Source organism: Haematobia irritans, chromosome 3 (genome assembly GCF_050003625.1).
Source record: "Haematobia irritans isolate KBUSLIRL chromosome 3, ASM5000362v1, whole genome shotgun sequence".
Classification (NCBI taxonomy): Eukaryota; Metazoa; Arthropoda; class Insecta; order Diptera; family Muscidae; genus Haematobia; species Haematobia irritans.
The window spans coordinates 49302768-49311178 of NC_134399.1; positions in this window are offsets into that span (position 1 = coordinate 49302768).

Here is an 8411-nt window from a genome sequence, read left to right on the forward strand (position 1 = left end):
ACAACTTTTCAGTTTGAGGGTAAATATAATTTTCAACATAAATTCAACTTGACTTGAAATAGCTCATCTTCAATACATCTTCAAATTGTTTGCGAATTACTTCCAATTTGCCAAACTGTTGACGAAATCTTTGAAAAGGTGTTGAAGATAATATGAGAAAACTTTGACAAAACACTACCCTAAAATGCAACGAAAAAAACATGTGGTTTTCAATACTTATTTGTGCAACAAAGTTCGTGGTCAATTGCAACAAATAAAAAATGGAAAATTTAAGCAAATAACCAAATAGTTTATAAAAATAGGTAAGTGAAAATAAAAAATGAAATAAAACTTTAAGGAAGTCACTAAATGTATATCTCTTTGCAGAAAACTAAAATTATGGATTCTACGTTCTTGAAAACATTAAAAAGCTGACCAATGAAAAAATGGTGGGCAATTAACTGGAACTGCTTCAAATAGTTTATAATAATTGGTACGTCAATATGAAAAATTAAATCAACACTTTAAAGAAGTCACTAAATTTAAATCTCTTTCCAGAAAACTAAAATCTTTGGATGCTACATTCTTGCAAACAATAAGAAGCTGACCAATGAAAAATGGGTGGCTTATCGACAAGAAAAAGTTTCCAGAAACGTTACAAGTGCAACCAATTAAAATTGTTAAAAACAACAAATTGTTGAAATCAACAACTTCTGGATGAAAATGTGCATCACATCGTCAGTTTAATTCATATGCTATTATCAGTTTAAAATGGATATTTTGTGAATTCCTTCTGCTGGAAATCAATTCTAACAAGCGGTCCAGTACGTTCCTAATTTAAAATGGCCCCTAATGTTAATAAAAGGAAGGAACCAATAGGAAGGAAATCGAATTATCAATGCAAAAGTGTTTACTAATAATGTTTAAGATATTTAAAGTTTTGTTGTTTGTTTTTTTTTTTTTGTTCTTATTTGTTGATATGTTTAATAAGATTATTATATATCAATTGGTATTGTAGTGTATTATGTAGTGTAGTGTATTATTATATATTTTATTTTGATGAAAATTAATAAATTATACAAAATGCATAGACTTTTGGCTTTGACTTTCAATTTGAAGTGGGGATATCATTCATACAAATTCAGGTTGAAAAGTATTTGCAACGATGTTAATTTTGAATTTGACTCGCATCGAAAATTGTTTGACAAATTATTGAGTAGCAATTAGGGCTGTCACTCGGGATAAATCCCGTCCCGAAATCCCGGGATTTTCGGGACGGGATTTATCCCGAATCCCGGGATTTTTTATTTTGAATCCCGGGATTTTTCGGGATCCCGAAAAAATAATACCAATGTGATAAAAATGTGGTTTTTTAAGATTGTTTATTAATAAATTGGAGTCTTCACTCAGTGTAAACGGCCCTTAGATTTCATAACCGACAAATTGAGTTAATAAACATCTTGAGTAAGAATTTATTATACATGAGGTATACTAAAGAGCACAATTTCATCAAAAATCGAAATAAACGAGAAGGACCTTTGAATAATGAGTTCATGTGAAATGGAATTCGTGCCACATAAAATAAAAAGCAATGATAAAAGGTCCGTCGAAAATATGACAAGATCGCGATTATCTGACAAAAATTTGGATGCTGCGATATTTTTACTTAAATCGAAGTACAAAAGGATTATCACAAGTATACGAAAATACGCCTAATCTAACCTAATCCTTAAAATGTTTGCTGAGTAAGATTGCGATAAGAAATGGCTTTTTTCATTTATTTTTTTTTCGCTAAGTATGATAGCAATTTAAAATTGCTTTTAAATTTACTCTTATGTTCTTTTGTTGTTAATAAAATTGAATTAATTAAATAAATTGGTTTAATGTACAACAATTTTTTAGCGCTGTAAATTGTAATTAATTAAAATATTTAAAGAATCCCGGAAAAAATCTCGAAAAATCCCGGGATCCCGGGATTCAATATTTTGAAATCCCGAATCCCGGGATTTTTAAAAATCGATCCCGAACGACAGCCCTAGTAGCGATGCATTTCAATTTGAGGATAACACTTGAGATATTATTGCTAATGTGTTGAATTTCACTGTTGAGGGTAATGTCAGTTGATGTCGTTCCTTCAAGGAATAAAGATTGAAAATACAAAAAAAGTACAAAGGAATAAACAGTACAATGGTGAGATTTTATTTTATTTTTTATGTATGCATTACATTTTTATTAAATCCTTTTTTTTGTTTGGAAACCAATAAGAATACCTTTAGAAATAAACATAAAAATAAGTTACAACAAAAATAGAAATAATAGTCGAAGAAATAATAGTGAACAAAGAAGCCAAGCGGTAGGAGGCGACAAGAACAAAATGGATGATTAAGTAGAAGGCAGCTTGAGAAGCGTTTACAAGAGATGACCGAAGAGTTAAGGTTGCTAAAGCTGCAACAACACCAGCCAAGACCACATTCAAATAGTTATACTACACAATTTGTGCATTACCCATATATAAATCCAAAAAATCAATATAATCTACGCCCACCAATAGCAATTTCAAGCACCAATAACCCAGTGCCCGTTAATCCATCCATAAATCCGTCCAATAGTGCGCCTTCGGATCCACAAATGGTACCACCGCCTCCAGGAGAAATGGATAATTAATTTTTTTACTATATATTTTGTTTTTTATTTATTTTTTTATATTTTTTGGTTTTATATATTTTTTTATGTTTAGATTATTAATGAATTGTGCCTTAAATTAGTTTGAAAATAATAAATGAATTGAATTTCTAAGTACAAATAATATTGTTTTTTTATTTAAGGACTTTGAATTGATTTATTAGGAAATTTTGGCGAGTAATTTGCCTGTTTCGTACATCAAGGTAATGACTTCCACTTTGATGTTCCATAAGCAGAATTTTGAACGAAGTCTGTTCCTGGCTTCCATGGTAGAATCTATCTACTGACCCCCAGTGGAAAAAATGGAATCAGGGATATCTTCGTCCAAAAATTGTTGGAACTCATGGTATACATGCGAATGTAGGTAATGACTTCCACTTTGATGTCCCATTAGCGGAATTTTGAACGAAGTCCGTTCCTGGCTTCCATGGTAGAATCTATCTACTGACCCCCGTTGGCAAAAATGGAATCCGGGATATCTTCGTCCAAAACACTGTTGGAACACCTGGCATACATCAAAATGTAGGTAATGACTTCAACTTTGATGTTCCATTAGCGGAATTTTGAACGAAGTCCGTTCCTGGCTTCTATGGTAGAATCTATCTACTGGCCCCCAGTGGCAAAAATGGAATCCGGGATATCTTCGTCCAAAAACACTATTGGAACTCATGGCATACATCAAAATGTAGGTAATGACTTCTTTCTTTCATGTTCCTTTGTCCAAATTTTCTAGGTTTTTAATATGTTGGTTGGTTAGTATCCTGACCACCACTTTCAACATTGAAATCTAGAATTTGACTAGGAACCGAGCTGAATTTAGTGTCCTGGTCACCTAATTCCGATGGAAACCTTCAAAGGGTGAACCGCGGAACAAGTTTTTTGAAAAAATTTTTAATGAAAATTATGCCCAACATCATTTCCTAACATTTGGAGAGGTTTGTCTTTCAAAAAATGTACAGCAAGTCAGCCGTCGCTGGGGTTTTTTGTCCTGCCCTCCAGTTGATGGAATTGAAATCTGGAATTTGACAAGGAACCGAGCCGATTCTGAACATGTGTGATACCTCAAAATGTTCGCATTGATGTCAGCTTTCATGTTCCTATATTCAAATTTTCTAGGTTTTTAATATGTGGACACTAAGCTGGATTTAGTGTCCTGGTCATCTAATTCTGATGGAAACCTTCAATGGGTGAATCCCGGAACAATTTTTTTGAAAAATTTATAACTGAAAATTATGCCCAATATCATTTCCTAACATTTGGAGAGGTTTTCCTTTCAAAAAATGTACAGGAAGTCAGCCGTCGCTGGGGTTTTTTGCCCTGCCCTCCAGTAGATGGAATTAAAATCTCGAATTTGACAAGGAACCGACCTGATTTAGAACATAAGTTATACCCCAAAATGTTCGTATTGATGTTAGCTTTCATGTTCCTTTGTCCAAATTTTCTAGCTTTTAATGTGTGGACACTAGGCTGGATTTAGTGTCCTGGTCACCTGATTCCGATGGAAACCTTCAATGGGTGAATCCCGGAACAAGTTTTTTGAAAAATTTATAACTGAAAATTATGCCCAATATCATTTCCTAACATTTGGAGAGGTTTTCCTTTCAAAAAATGTCAGTAAGTCAGCCGTCGCTGGAGTTTTTGTCCTGCCCTCCAGTTGATGGAATTTAAATCTGGAATTTGACAAGGAACCGAGCTGATTCTGAACATGTGTGAGACCTCAAAATGTTCGGATTGATGTCAGTTTTCATGTGCCTTTGTCCAAATTTTCTAGGTTTTTAATGTGTGGACACCATGCGTTGGTTAGTGTACTGACCACCACTTTCAAAATTGAAATCTAGAATTTGACTACGAACCGAGCTGATTTGGAACATAAGTTATACCTGAAAATGTTCGTATTGATGTCAGCTTTCATGTTCCTTTATCCAAATGTTCTAGATGTTTAATGTGTGGACACCATGCGTTGGTTAGTGTCCTGACCACCACTTTCAACAATGAAATCTAGAATTTGACTAGGAACCGAGCTGATTTGAAACATAAGTTATACCTCAAAATGTTCGTATTGATGTCAGCTATCATATTCCTTTGTCCAATTTTTCTAGGTTTTTAATATGTGGACACTAAGCTGGATTTAGTGTTCTGGTCACCTGATTCCGATGGAAACCTTCAATGTGTGAATCCCGGAACAAGTTTTTTGAAAAATGTATTACTGAAAATTATGTCCAATATCATTTCCTAACACTTGGAGAGGTTTGCCTTTCAAAAAATGTACAGTAAGTCAGCCGTCGCTGGTGTTTTTTGTCCTGCCCTCCAGTTGATGGAATTTGAATCTGGAATTTGACAAGGAACCGAGCTGATTTTGAACATGTGTTATATCTCAAAATGTTCGTATTGATGTCAGCTTTCATGTTCCTTTATCCAAATTTTCTAGGTTTTTAATATGTGGACACTAGACTGGATTTAGTGTCCTGGTCATCTAATTCCGATGGAAACCTTCAATGGGTGAACCCCGGAACAGGTGTTTTGAATTTTTTTTTATGAAAATTATGCCCAACATGATTTTCTAACATTTGGAGAGGTTTTCTTTTCAAAAAATGTACAGCAAGTCAGCCGTCGCTGGGGTTTTTTGTCCTACACTCCACACCCAGAAAAAAGTGCCTTCGAAACTAAAGGAAAAAATTTTCATCAATATAGTTTATCCATTTTATTTCCATTAAGGTAAATTTTTGTGAAAAATAATAAAATTTACTCGTTTCAGTAAAAAATCCTAAACTGTAAGCAGTTAGGAATAGTTCATTAACTAGAATAAGGCATGGAATTTTACTCATACTATTTTCTTCGCTGGGTATAAGAATTTACTACTGAAAAAGAAAATTTTATTCATCGATAACAAAACATTCGTAAAAATAAACAAAAACCGAACTAAAACCAAGTTTCCTCAAAATTAGTAAAATTTCTTATAAAATGATAATTGCGACTTCCTTTATAATAGAAAGTTTTTCATACATACGAACAACACTTGGCATAGAAAAATATTTTAGTTCATTCGTACTAAGAAGTATGCAATCCTTTCAAAACTTAAGGAAACACACTTGTTAGAATATAGGAAATTTTCCTAAATTTCTATTGTCTACCTGTAATCGATACCTGTCATCGTAATCGATGTGTTTGCGAGTGGGTGTAATCGATATATTTGCGCGTCGGTTGTTTTTTTTAGTTGGAATCGCGTTGTTTCGGAGAGATTGTTAAAAAATAATATGGTAAAATAATATAATAAATAACAAATAATATATATAAAATATTTGTTATTTTAAATTAGTGAGAAAAATTTTCGTTTTTTAAATAAATCTATCAATGTTCGTGATAGTGTATAAAGAAAGAAAACACCAGCAGAATAACAACCCTTTCATTTGTCTTCATTTTGGAATCTTCAATTATCAGGTAATATTCAGTGACGCTAACCTTTTGCAACAAAAATGTTTTATGATTTTTTATATTTGTAGGTATTGAAATTGTAAAAGGAGGACAAAATCGTTAGTCAGCAACTTGTTAAAAGTGAAAAGTACAAGAAGAAGAAAAAGTGCGTTTTACAGTTGATAATATCACACGGAAATTGGAAATAGTGGTATAATAAACTAATATTTCAAAGAGATTCGATGCTGTTGATTCTTAATAAATATATTCAATATATTAATAAAACATGTCTTTTATTGAAGATAAAATGCTTATAGAAATAAATAAAATTGTATTTAAAAACGAAGGTAAGCAGTTCTAATTATGAAGTAAAAGTTTTACCACAAATGTGTAAGATTTGTCGAAATGAATGAAAAAATTTCAAAAAAATCATTCCATATATGAATTCAAATTAGTTAAATTTTTTCATGCTGTAGTATAGTGGTATATAAATATAGGAAAATGTTAACTAATATATGGAATGCATTATTCCTAATTTCTACGAAAATCACATCGTTCAAACAAATAAAAATGTCTTTGGCGCTATACGAAGTTCAACTTTCTTCACAATGAGTTCATTTTAACTTAAAGAAGGGGTCACTTTTTTCTGGGTGCAGTTGATGGAATTTAAATCTGGAATTTGACAAGGAACCGAGCTGATTCTGAACATGTGTGATACCTCAAATTGTTCGTATTGATGTCAGCTTTCATGTTCCTTTGTCCAAATTTTCTAGGTTTTTAATATGTGGACACCAGGCGTTGGTTAGTGTCCTGACCACCAGTTTCAACACTGAAATCTGGAATTTGACTGGGAACCGAGCTGATTCTGAACATCTGTGATACCTCAAAATGTTCGTATTGATGTAAGCTATCATGTTCCTTCGTCCAAATTTTCTAGGTTTTTAGTATGTGACCTCCTGGCTGGATTTAGTGTCCTAAACTTCGAGTTGCACATAGAAATCATTGATTTCTGAAGCAAACTAAGTGATTTGAACAATGAGTATACCTTAAATTGTAGCTAAAGAATCAGTCTACATGTTTAGAACTTCCTAAGAATTAGTAATTGGACAGTTTTCCTATATTTTTGTCCAGGAATCTCGTTCTCCATTGAAATTCTAGCCCGAACAGTTGATAAAAAAAGGTACTTTTTCAGGTTTTGCCGTCTCTGTGTCACCCTGTGAACAGACAAATTTTTTTGTTATCGAAAATTAGCGACGTTTATAATTAGAAATTCTGCCTGCAATTTTTGATCTTATTATTTCTTTTTCTGTTTCATCCTTTATTGTTTGTATCCACTGTTCAATGTCAGCTATCAGTGGTATTGGAGCGAAATTATTCTTATTTACCGGTAACGCAAATTTCTTCCCCATCGAAAGTATCCATTTGTTTTCTCTCGTAAATTTTACGTCTGTGTTATATATAAACCAATCATTCTTGTACTTAAATCCTACACCCAGAAAAAAGGGGCTCTAATGCCAACTGAACTTTATTTTAGTTCATGAAGATTAGTTGATTTTAGTTAAATTTTGCACAATATGAGTAAATGTTCCTTATTTGAATAATTTTTTGCTAACTTTAATGACGTGAACTAAAAATAAGGAAAAAACTTGTATACAAATATAGTGCACAATTTTACTACAAAATAAAATAGTTCATATTTTGCTAAAATATGAACTATTTAATTTAAGTTTGCTTAAATTGAGTTCATAAGTCTCTTAAATGAGTAAATTTTACTAAAATTGTACCTGTCTTGAACTACGTACAGCGCTAAAGACATTTTAACAATTTTTATATCCAATTTTTTCTTTCAACATATGAAATTTTCTTAAACAACAGAAAAAAAAATTAATTATTTTTAAAAAAATTTCTTCAGTTTGACAAAAAGTATTAACTTATTTATAACATGTTGCAATTAGAAAACTATTTTAGTTAACATTTTCTAAAATAAACCTACATTTTCTTCCACGGTGGATTCGCTTTTTTTTGGTGCAATTTATTGAACTAGTTGCTCCTTCCTAAATTCTTCCAAATTGCCTGAAATTGGAAATCTAAAGGTGTTGTAGGACCTCAAATACGTGTGGCGAAAATGGCGCGTCTTGGCCCATGTTTTGGTATATTTGGTATATAGAATTCGGATAGCAGAAATAGGCTGTAAGTATGCATGTCAAATTTGGTTGAAATCGGTTCAGATTTCTATATAGTTTCCATATATATGCTTTTCCGATTTGGGCAAAAATGACCAAAATACCCACATTTTCCTTACAAAATCGCCACTGCTAAGTCGAAAACTTGTAAAAGTA